Source organism: Cygnus olor, chromosome 17 (assembly GCF_009769625.2).
Source record: "Cygnus olor isolate bCygOlo1 chromosome 17, bCygOlo1.pri.v2, whole genome shotgun sequence".
Taxonomy (NCBI): Eukaryota; Metazoa; Chordata; class Aves; order Anseriformes; family Anatidae; genus Cygnus; species Cygnus olor.
In genome coordinates, this window is record NC_049185.1 from 601,354 (window position 1) to 612,882 (window position 11,529).

Sequence of the window (11,529 nt, forward strand, 5' to 3'; positions counted from 1 at the left end):
CAAAATGGCTGACCCCATGGGACTGAACAGAGATGTGGACACTGCAAGACCTCACCACTCTCACTTTTGCCATCTGGGCTTGCTATGTGTTGAAGCAGAGCAGCATGGGGGCAGCTGTTTGGAGAGGGAGGGTGTCATTGCTGCCCATAGGTTAGGGTATTACAAGAGGAGTGGGGGCTGTGACCAGGAAGAACCCTGATGCAAACTGCAGTGGAGATTGCTAAGGGAACCTGAATCTGGGGTACTTTGGTATCCAGGAAATTTTTCCTGGCCTCATCTGTTAGAGCCAGACCCTGACATTCATTGTCCCCAGGCTGTGCAGGTATCTCACACATTCTGTACAGAGGCAATCAACTACATTCTTAAACCTCTCTCACCCACTGCTACTACTTGGACCACTCATCCTACTCACCAACTAGTCTGGGCTGAACTTTTGCATCTGACACACACATGCAAAGAAGAGAGCGCAGAGTACGGGCGCAGGGCCTGGCCAAGCAAACCTACTGATCAGCAGCTTGCTTGCAAGTAACCATCCCCTTTCTTCCCCTCCACTCCATTTTTCCACACGTGTTCTTCCCATATCTACTCTGTTCCCTCCCATTCTTCACTTTCAGCCTTTCCAATAAACATCCCATGAGTTTTACACACTCCCACAAGCACTTTCAGCTAGTGAATAAAAATATTTTCTTTCTAATTAGACCCCTGGTAATCTTGTTTCTCCTTTCTTAATATCGGTAAGGTGATGCTTGGTGGCTTTCTCAAACGCCCATTAGCACGACTTCCAATTTCTGATCCTTAGTGTTATTGCAGTTATCTACAGAGCATTAGGTCTTGTGTATCTGTCTGCTTAATTTTTCACTCTTCCTGTGTCTCATCTTAGCTATTTGTGTTGATTTGGATCTTACATCAGAGTCCAGGTGTACTACAGAGTGCTGTGGCTCTGCCTTACACACCATCTCAGTAGCACTGTCACATCATTGGCAACTCAGCAAGGACAAGGATGTCCTGGTCAGCATCTGTGGTGACTACATTTCTGGTACAGTACTGGACCTTGCTGGGCAAGGCAGACACATCAGGTCCACTGGCCTCATTTTTCTCTTCCACAGGGTGAAGTTGGCATTGAGTCTCCTGCCGTTTGCTGAGTGCTTTGTGTCCCTCAGAAGCAATGTGCTCTCACAAGCCCTAAGCTCTACTGCTACTATGATTGCAAGGAAGGAGAGGTGACTCATTCTCCTAGGAAAATACTGCTTTCATTCAGAGCCTGGAGCATTTCCCAAAAGTAATTAACTAGGAGAAACTGCTAATTAAAAGACCTTGTGTCTTCAGAAGTGTTTGGCAGAGGTGAGTGTCTTCATGCCAGTTCTGAGGTGCTAAGACATAATGCTTGAGCTCTCAGCTGTGTGCAGACCATGGCTGGTGCTGCTGCCTGGTCTGCCCCAGCAAGGTTTCAGCTGCACAGATGCTGTCTGTCCCCAGCAGTGAGCAATGACAGCAGCTGCAGGGTTTTGCTCTCCCCTGAAGTCCTTGTGAAGATGCTGAGGTCTGGCTGTTGAGTCCAGTGCATCCCGTTACACTGCAAGATTTGCCTTGGTGCAGATTTGCTGCCACCTGATCCAAGGGTCTCTGAGGTGGCACCAGGATTCCTCTTGATCCAGCTATGCTGATCAGCCATCCCTCATCCTCATCCGTAGCTGTTTTTTTTTTTTTTTTTTTTTTTTTCCAAACTTCTGCGCAGAATCAAAAAGAACATGGTCATGCAATAAACAGCAACAACAACAACAACAAAACCACCAGCCTCCCCAAAATAGACCTGGTCCGCCTGAACTGCAGCGCATGGAGATGGGAAATGTGAACCAAGTGTCAGTGACCAAGTCTGCTACAGCCATCCTAAAATGGGCTGTTTGCAGGGTGTGGCATAACAGTCAGGGCCTAGATCAGCTGTAAAACTCCTCCATTTACTAGAGACTGTTCCTCCACATGGAGTGACTGCCTGCTCCTTCCCAGGCTTTCAGAGCCCCTTTTAGTTTTACTGCAATGCTTTCAAAAGGTGTTTAGTATCTTCCATCTCCCTGAATGGGAGAGCCATAGGTCACTTCTTCACTATGAAAAGAGATAGTTTCCATATTTATAGTTATAGCAAGCCCTGTCTTCTGCCCTGGATGGGTTTGGCACTGATGGACTCAGCAACCTATTTGCGAGCTTCAGGCACAGCTTGCCTGTACATGACAGTGATTTCCCCAGTCTATCCAGGAGCAATATGGTAGGCTCTGACCCAATGAACCTCAAGAAACATGTGTTTTCTCTTTGGAATGGCATTACAACCTCATGTACTCCCCAGGAAAGCAGAGATGGTATGTACCAAAGTCCCTGTGGACATGAGAGGACTTTTACAAGAATCTCACTCACGTAGTTCGGTAGATGCCTCACTGAGTTCAGCTGGCCAGTGACTGTACAGCCAGGAGAGGGTGAGGGAGAACCCAAACCAAGGAATGGGGATCTTTGCAATCACACAATCACACAGCATTATATTATGTTGCTGTACAGTGAACTGTAGGAGTTGTTTTTAGCAGTTGGTAAAGTGTCAATTTGCATTGCCTTTAGTATGGCTATGGGTGGGCTGATTTTCACAGGAAAGGAAAGGAAAGGAAAGGAAAGGAAAGGAAAGGAAAGGAAAGGAAAGGAAAGGAAAGGAAAGGAAAGGAAAGGAAAGGAAAGGAAAGGAAAGGAAAGGAAAGGAAAGGAAAGGAAAGGAAAGGAAAGGAAGGGAAAGAGAAAAGAGAAGAGAAGAGAAGAGAAGAGAAGAGAAGAGAAGAGAAGAGAAGAAAAGAAAAGAAAAGAAAAGAAAAGAAAAGAAAATAAAAGAAAAGAAAAGAAAAGAAAAGAAAAGAAAAGAAAAGAAAAAAGAAAAGAAAAGAAAAGAAAAAAGAAAGGAAAGAAAGAAAGAAAAGAAAAGAAAAGAAAAGAAAAGAAAAGAAAAGAAAAGAAAAGAAAAGAAAAGAAAAGAAAAGAAAAGAAAAGAAAAGAAAAGAAAAGAAAAGAAAAAAAGAAAAGAGAAATCTCTTCAAGAAGTTAATCCTAAGCCTAGGTCTCACAGAGGAGCTGTGGGACTTCTTCGTGTTCATCTGGCAGGACCCATTCTGATAGCTGCCTGTGAGGGACTTCAGACTGCTTCTGATGGAGTCAGTTTGGAGACAATGGCTTTGTCAGGAGCTGTGTAACCCCTTGCACAAAGACAGCTGGTCTGAGTGACATAACCTTTATTGTGAGGTGGCATGTGCACTGGTGGTACCTGTATAGACAGAACTCAGAGAACCTCAAAGGTCTCAGCTTCAGGTCTCCTGTGGTTTCTATGCCCAGACAGCAGTGCACGGAGAATTTAGCTGGCTAACAGTCTGCCTGTACCAGTCTTTTTCCCCTTGGTGCAGCTCTATTAGAATATTCATTTTATTTAACTGGCTGTGCATGGCTAATTTTTGTATGTGATGCGAAGTACTTTTCTGCAGTAAATTCAGTAGCACTCTGAGGGCAGGGTGGACTGGAGAACAACCAACCAGTTTGGGCTGCAGTGGATGCAAAAGGGGGGCCTGTGCCACAGGACAGGCTCTGTGTCCTGAGCAGGGAGCATTTTCCACACAACTGAGAAACCCTCATGGAGCTTCTTCGGTCCTGGCTGAGTTGCACAAAGAAACTCCCTCTGACAGACACTAGCCCACATCCCCTGCCACCAACCTAATTGTCTTCTCTGTGAACCAAAGAAAAGTGAGGAGGGAAGTCTCTTTCCCAGCACATGGGAGTCAACCTGTTTTGAGTAGTATCTTCAGAGATGCTGGCTCCCTAAAACAGCCCAGAACTATGCTCAGGGTAGTTTGAAATGGACCTTGATAGCTAGAGTACTCAGCTGGGGCTTTTATGCAGAACTAACACACCACTTGACACCAGCCGTATGTGTACACCACTCCCCTCTTATTTCTCCTCTTCCTTCTCTCCCTCTCACACACATCTTCTAAAGCACCGCTCAATTCTTAGGCAGATCATCTGGATCCCTAGTTCTAGCCTGAGTTATACACATCATGGATAGAGGGGTTCAGCTCACTACCCCTGTAGCGAGTAATTTCTGCCTGAAGGAGCAGAAATCGGTCTCATCCTGTCACTTGGTTCTTTCTTTCATGAAAGAGCTCATAGGGGAGGGAGTGACATGGTGGCTCCTCATTTGGAAAAGGAGTAGGAGTGCTTTCTGCCTGGCTTCCCGCCCAGAGAGACAACATGGGACCAGGTGGCCAGGGATAGGGGAGCAAGGGGTTATCTTCTCCAAGACATCTCCCTGCTTCCACAGTGGTGGCTGGGCTGAGCTCCAGACACAGACACAGTGGCACAGAGAGATGTGAATTAGTTACTTCTTTTGCACTGTTCCAGCAATCTATGTTTGGCATTAATGACTTGCAAATGTGCTCAGGTCATTAAGGTAATAACTCTTGTCACTGTGGGTTCCAGATAGTGGCAATATCAGAGCATCTTTTACGGACTCAGCAGCCACTACATCAGCACAGTTCCAGCTGTTTTGATTATACTCTTATCATGGCTTGGACGTGAGTACCGTTAGGCAGAGCATAGGCACGTGCAGTATCTTTCTCCAGACTATACTATGGATGTGACTATGCATATTGTGTTGGTGTTGGGGCCCATCCTTTTTAATGTCTGTATTGATGACTTGGATGAGGGAACTGAGTGCACCCTCAGTAAGTTTGCAGGTGACATAAAGTTGGGGGGAAGTGTCGATCTGCCAGAGGGTAGGATGGCCCTGCAGAGGGACCTGGACAGGTTGGATCGATGGGCAGAGACCAATGGGATGAGGTTCAACATGGCTCAGTGCTGGGTCCTGCATTTTGGCCACAACAACCCCATGCAACACTAAAGGTTTGGGGCAGAGAAACACTACAGGTTTTGGGGCAGAGTGGCTGGAAAGCTGTGCAGAGGAAAAGGTTCTGGGAGTGTTGATCGATGCTCACCTGAACATGAGCTGTCAGTGTGCCCAGGTGGCCAAGAAGGCCAACGGCATCCTGCCTTGTGTCAGGAATAGTGAAGGCAGCAAGACCAGGGAGGTGATCGTCCCCCTGTACTCAGCTCTGGTGAGGCTGTACCTCGAGTACTGTGTTCAGTTTTGGGCCCCTCACTACAAGAAGGACATCGAGGCCCTTAAATGTGTCTAGAGAAGGGCTGCGAAGCTGGTGAAGGGCCTGGGACACAAGTCCTGTGAAGAGTGGCTGAGGGAACTGGAGGTGTTTAGTCTGGAGGAGGCTCAGGGGAGACCTTATTGCTCTTTACAACTACCTGAAAGGAAGTTGTGGGAGCCAGGGAATGGCCTCTTCTTGCAGATAACTAGCAATAGGACAAGCGGGAATGGCCTCAAGTTGCACCAGGGGAGGTTCAGGTTGGAAACTGGGAGACATTTCTTCTCAGAAAGAGTCGTCAGGCATTGGAATGAGTTACTCAGGGAGGTGATGGAGTCACCGTCCCTGGGAGTTTTTAAGGAAAATTTGGACTTGGTGCTTAGGGACAGGGTTTAGTGGGTGATATTAGTGGTAGGGTTATGGTTGGACCAAATGATCTTGGAGGTCTTTCCCAACCTTAATGATTCTGTGATTCTATGATAATGGCCAGTAGCAACAGCTGGACAAAGCAAGGCCTCCTCTTCCCTCCCTGCGAGAGAATTAGGGAGAAAGCAGTGGCTATGGGCAAAAAGAGGGTAAAGGACAGCATGACTAGAGGACACCGGACACCTATACTGTACTGGAAGCTGTCAGTGACCACCATCATGCAGGTCTGTCACCTGCCAGTACATCCAGATCCTGTAAAAGCCAAATGAGTCAGAAGCGTGAGTCTGTTCTCCAGCTGCAGCAGTGCCAGCATTAGCAGCCATGTCCCAGTGATGGGAGTCCCCAACTCAGCACTGCTTATTCTTTATCTGGAAAACACGAGATGCAGCGGCAGTACTGCTGGGCTGTGCTTTGGGATGTGTCTGTGTACCTTTAATGGATGATGTAGGTAATCAGACTTCAGAAGAAATTATTTGGGCCCAAGTCTCCTCTTCTTCTCTCTGTGTACCACTGCAGATTTCACTGAGGTGACTCCAATTTACACCCCATCAGAGAAGAAAGAGTTAGCTCCTGCATTTTTAGTTGTAGTAAATTATTTTTAGAAACACAACATTCATCATCAAAGCCTCTCTGTCTCCTCCTGCAAGGAAGGACTGAATAATGAATGAGTACAGAGCTGGACTAATATCTACTGCTCAGCCATCTATGACAGCAGACTAAGCAGACTGCATGTGTGCTGCTAGTGGGCAAACTTGCTTGAGTCTGCATCCCAAGAGCACCAGCACATCCAGAAGCTCTGTCTGCTCCTTGCAGCCTGGCACAACTACAGCCCCTCTCATTGCTCTGACCCACCTCTTTTGGGGCATCCATCCCTTGGCTAATGAGATGCATTTAAGCTTAGGCATAAGCCTTTGGCCTTGGCTTGAGCTGTGTTGTATGTATGCATTTTACCTAGCTGATTTGACCTTGGACCTGCCTCATCACCATGGACTTGTCTGGCAATCTGTGCCATTGACCCTCATTACTGTCACTGCATCTACTCCTCTTGCTTGGGTGATGTGGGACTGCTGTCTTGCTGGTGACATTCCTGTCCCTGCCTACCCCACTGTCACCCCTGGATCCTGGCTTGCCTGCCCTTGGACAGCAGCCCCACTTGAGGTGCTCCCTGACAGCCCAGGATTTCTTGTGGGGGCTTTGCCACCACAGCTTGCCATAGCTCAGGGCTGACCTCCAAACCCTGCAGGGCCCTTGGACAGGTCACAGCCCAAGACTGTGACATCTGCTGCTACCATGATAACCCCTGAACCCGTCAGTAAGATTTGGGGGTTCACATGTCAGATTTCTAATCAGAAGGGCTACAATTCAGATATTAGATACTCAGTGAAAATAATCTCGTAGGGTAGTAGGTAGATGTTATGTGGATGGATGCCCTGATGAGGCTGCTCAGGAAAAATAAACTCTGTTGATGTACCTCAAGACTTAACAATGTGCTTGTTTTAAGGACTGGAAGCACTTGGTATGGGGATAAAATTTTGAATAGCACTTTACCATGCCTTGATTTCTTGTTGCAGCTGGGTTCTGGGTGCTTGGTGCACAGACCTAGCAGAAATGCTGCCTGTAAACTTTGGTTATAGCTGGTGTCTAGTACTGGCCACACAAGGCCTGTGTCTTACTCTCACAGATGTTGCCCTTCAGCCAGGTTGAAGTGCTAAATTCTTCAGGCCCATAACCATTTCAGGTCATGTACTAATGGGCTTGAAATCAGTTATTGTGCAGGGAATGATAAATGACTGTACACTGCAGCTAATGAAGGGGATAGATTATTGGGATATAAATCAATTAAGTGGTTCTGAGGAAGTTGCAAACCACAAGAAAAAAACGTGTTGGGAGAGAAAAACATCTGACATGTAAGGATGAGCAGGAGGCAGCAGGTGCCATCAGCCATCATGTTATCCCTCAAGGGAAGTGAGCTTAACACCACTACGTATGACCCTCCTTGATCTGACAGTGGTGGCTGGGGAGGGAACCAGTCTGTGCTCTTCGGTTATCAGGTGGCTACTGGCAGCAGGCTGTCTCTTCCAGGAAATACCTGGAATACCTGCCCTGCCCGTACAATATTAAAGTGACAACATGTCCTGCGCTTCCTCAGGTGGTCAGGACTGCTTTGGAGTGTGTCCAGAACTGGCTGTGGTGACTGTTCAAAGGGACTGCTGCTCTGGACACACGTCTGACAGATGTGTCCAGAAAAGGATACTCATGGTATCAGCAGTTCAACAAACACCTGATGACTCTGCTGCATTGGGGTATTTTCCTCAGTTTGGGAGACTGATCTCTTTTGGGCCCTAAGTGAAATGGGAACCTTGTAAACCTCTGGTGCCCTGTCCTGTACAGCAACGTCCAGTGATGGTGCATTTGTACAGGCAGCTCAGAGGGTAAGGATGGTTTAGAGACTGTTTCCAAGTCCCCTCTGAGTCCTTGTGTAAGAAGAACAGACCATGCCTGAAGGACACGCATCACATAAAAGAGGGGCTGGCTGGAAAGATGTCTCCTGAGTGTGCGGGACGATGTTCATTAGCTGTCCCACCATGTGGGTCTCAGCATGGCCAGGCGAGGAGAATCTGCAGAGAGCTGACACCTATGTCAGTCCAACCTGCCCATCCCTCCCACAAATGACCTGACAAGACCTCCATTTCTGAGGGTTTCACGGTTTTCTGGGACTATGTCCAGACTCAATATTATCCTTTACCGGAGAAAGGCAACCTCATGCATCAGTATTTTGACCTGTTTTCTTTGCAGTGGGTTGGAACTACTTTCTGTGTGCAGCATAGCATGGAGAGGATGGTAGGAACTGGAACGAACATGGTTCTCTTTTAGAAGTATAGGCAGAGTGATGAGACTCAGCCTCGCACCTGGTTGTCGTGACTGTGGGGACCAAACGTAGCCATAGCTCCCTGTGTGCAGCAGCTGCAGGATTAATACTGCAAGAGGCTTACCATTTGCATGATTGCACAAACAGGTGGAATAGTCTAGATTCCTTGACATAGTGGATTAGTTTCGATCGTAGGAAAGATTGTCCCTACAAGATCTAGAGAGTTCAAGGATCTCAAGCATGCATAACATAAAGTGTGAGAATGTACTTTGTTTTTCAATCCAATGTTCTTCAGGACAGGACTGGAAAAGTTCCCGGTTTGGGAAGAGTGAATGATGAGAAGAAACTACTGTTATGTGGGGAGCTGCGTGGCTTCCATGCTTCTCATCTTCTGACTTGTTTATATCAGCAAACCTTTAGAAAACCAGCAATGAAGCATTTTCTAAATTCTAACAAGCTGTTTTCTAATAGTTATCTAATGAACTGTGGCAAGTGGCAAAGAAGACTGTTGTTTGCTTTAATCTCTTAAGCTACAGTATATCCTGGAAGCAAAGCATCTCAAGGGAGAAGTGGACTTGAGGCTGAACAGTTGCCCCAAAGAGTGGTGCTCATCCCGTATGCTGTTGGTGATATCTCTGTTGCAGGCCTGGAAGATGCCAGTGCATACATTAGACCATGCGTGTACCTGGGTTCTCCTCACCTCAGCTGCAGCAGAAACCAATTTGCAAAGCCTTGCATACTCCTTACAGAGGATACTGTGCCTTGATCATGGTTTGGTTGCCCTCAGACACTTACCTGTTGCTGAAAACACTACATCTTCAGCAAACTGAGTTGAACTGAGGAGCGTGGACATGGATATCTATACTAGAAGTACTCATCTAGGCTTTGACCTGTGTCTGCAATGACCCTGCCAAAGACCATCACACCCAGACATTTTTAGCCCTCAAGGTCTTGGTCAAACCTAGTGCTGGTCATGGCTTTCCAGCCCACATTTCCAGGGCATGGCTGGGACAGATGTCTTGGAAGACACATAACTGATATAGGCACTCAGGCCTCTGGGCAGACCCCAGCAGGGAACTTCACAAAATAGCTTCTGTGCCTTGTTTTGCAACTAAAGAAAGGCTGGCAGTGGTTTCATCAAACTGTCTGAGAATCTTCCTTCATGTATAGCTACTAGTTATCAACTAGAGCTTTTGTCTGCAAGACTTACCACGCATGTTTTGGCTTCAGAGTAATCATAGAATCATAGAATATCCTGAGTTGGAAGGGACCCACAAGGATCACTGAGTCCAATCCCTGGCTCAACACAGATCTACCCAAAAATTCAGACCATATGACTAAGAGTACAGTCCAAATGCTTCTTAAACTCTGGCAGGCTTGTTGCTGTGACTACGTCCCTGGGGAGCCTGCTCCAGTCCGCAACCACCCTCTTGGTGAAGAACCTCTTCCTGATATCCAGCCTGAACCTCCCCTGTTGCAGCTTGACAGCATTCCCTCGGGTCCTATCACTGGTCACTAAAGAGAATAGATCAGTGCCTGCTCCTCCACTCCCCCTCGTCAGGACGCTGTAGGCCACGGTGAGGTCTCCCCTCAGCCTCCTGTTTTCCAGGCTGAACAGGCCAAGTGACCTCAGCTGCTCCTCACACGTCTTCCCCTCTAGGCCCTTCACCATCTTTGTAGCCTCTGGACACTCTCCAACAGTTTCACATCCTTTTTGTACTGTGGTGCCCAGAACTGCACGCAGTACTCGAGGTGAGGCCACACCAGTGCAGAGCAGAGTGGGACAATCACTTCCCCCGACTGGCCAGCAATGCCGTGCTCGATGCACCCCAGGATACAGTTGGCCCTCCTGGCTGCCGGGGCACACTGCTGGCTCATATTCAGCTTGTTATCAACCACAACCCCCAGATCCCTCTCTGTGGGGCTGCTCTCCAGCGTCTCGTCGCCCAGTCTGTACGTATAGCCAGGGTTGCCCCGTCCCATGTGCAGGACCCGGCACTTGCTCTCATTAAACTTCATGCGGTTGGTGATTGCCCAGCTCTCCAATTTGTCCAGATCTCTCTGCAAGGCCTTTCCACCCTTGACAGAGTCAACAGCTTAGTTGTAGTACCAGTCTAGTACCATCAGCAAACTTACTCAAAGTACATTCTAGTCCTACATCCAAACTGTTTACGAAACAATGAATAGAACTGGCCCTAAAATGGAGTGCTGGGGGACCCCACTGGTGACTGGCTGCCACCCTGATGTAACCATAACCCTTTGAGCCCTACCCGTCAGCCAATTGTTCGCCCATCGTATTGTTTTCATCTAGCTGTATGCTGAACATTTTGTCCAGTAGGATCCTATAAGAAACTGTATCGAAAGCTTTACTGAAATCCAGAAAGATTATATCAGCTGGCTTCCCTTGATCGACTAGATGGGTGATCTTATAATAAAAGGAAATTAAATTTGTTAAGCAGGACCTACCCCTCGTGAACCTATGTTGATTGTGACCTATGATTTCATTGTCCCCCAGGTGTATTTCAGTAACTCCCAGGATAATCTTCTCCATAATTTTACCAGGCACTGACACGAGACTGACAGGCCTGCAGTTACCAGGGTCTTCTTTCTTGCCCTTCTTGAAAATTGGCACAACTTTTGCCAGATTCCAGTCAACTGGGACCTCTTCAGATTCATAAGACCATTGAAAAATAATTGAGAGAGGTCCTGTGATGACCTCAGCCAGCTCTCTGAGCACCCTGGGATGAATCCCATCTGGACCAACGGACTTGTATGGATCCAGGTGGAGCAGCAAATCCCGCACATGTTCGGGGTTGGCTGGGAGTTTGTCATTCCCACCATCACAGTCTGAAAAGCCCATCAAGCAAAAGGGGGTGGTGGTCATGACAGTGAGCATTTGAAAGCATTTTTTTTATGTTGGGCAGAAGAACCGATCTCTTTGATACATCGCAATATTGTTAAGATGCCTCCAGAAGGGATGATCTGGCTGCCTCTTTGCTGATATTTGAAGAACTCCACCTAATCAAAGTACGTTTTCTCCAGGAGGCAAATTTTATTTTTGTGATC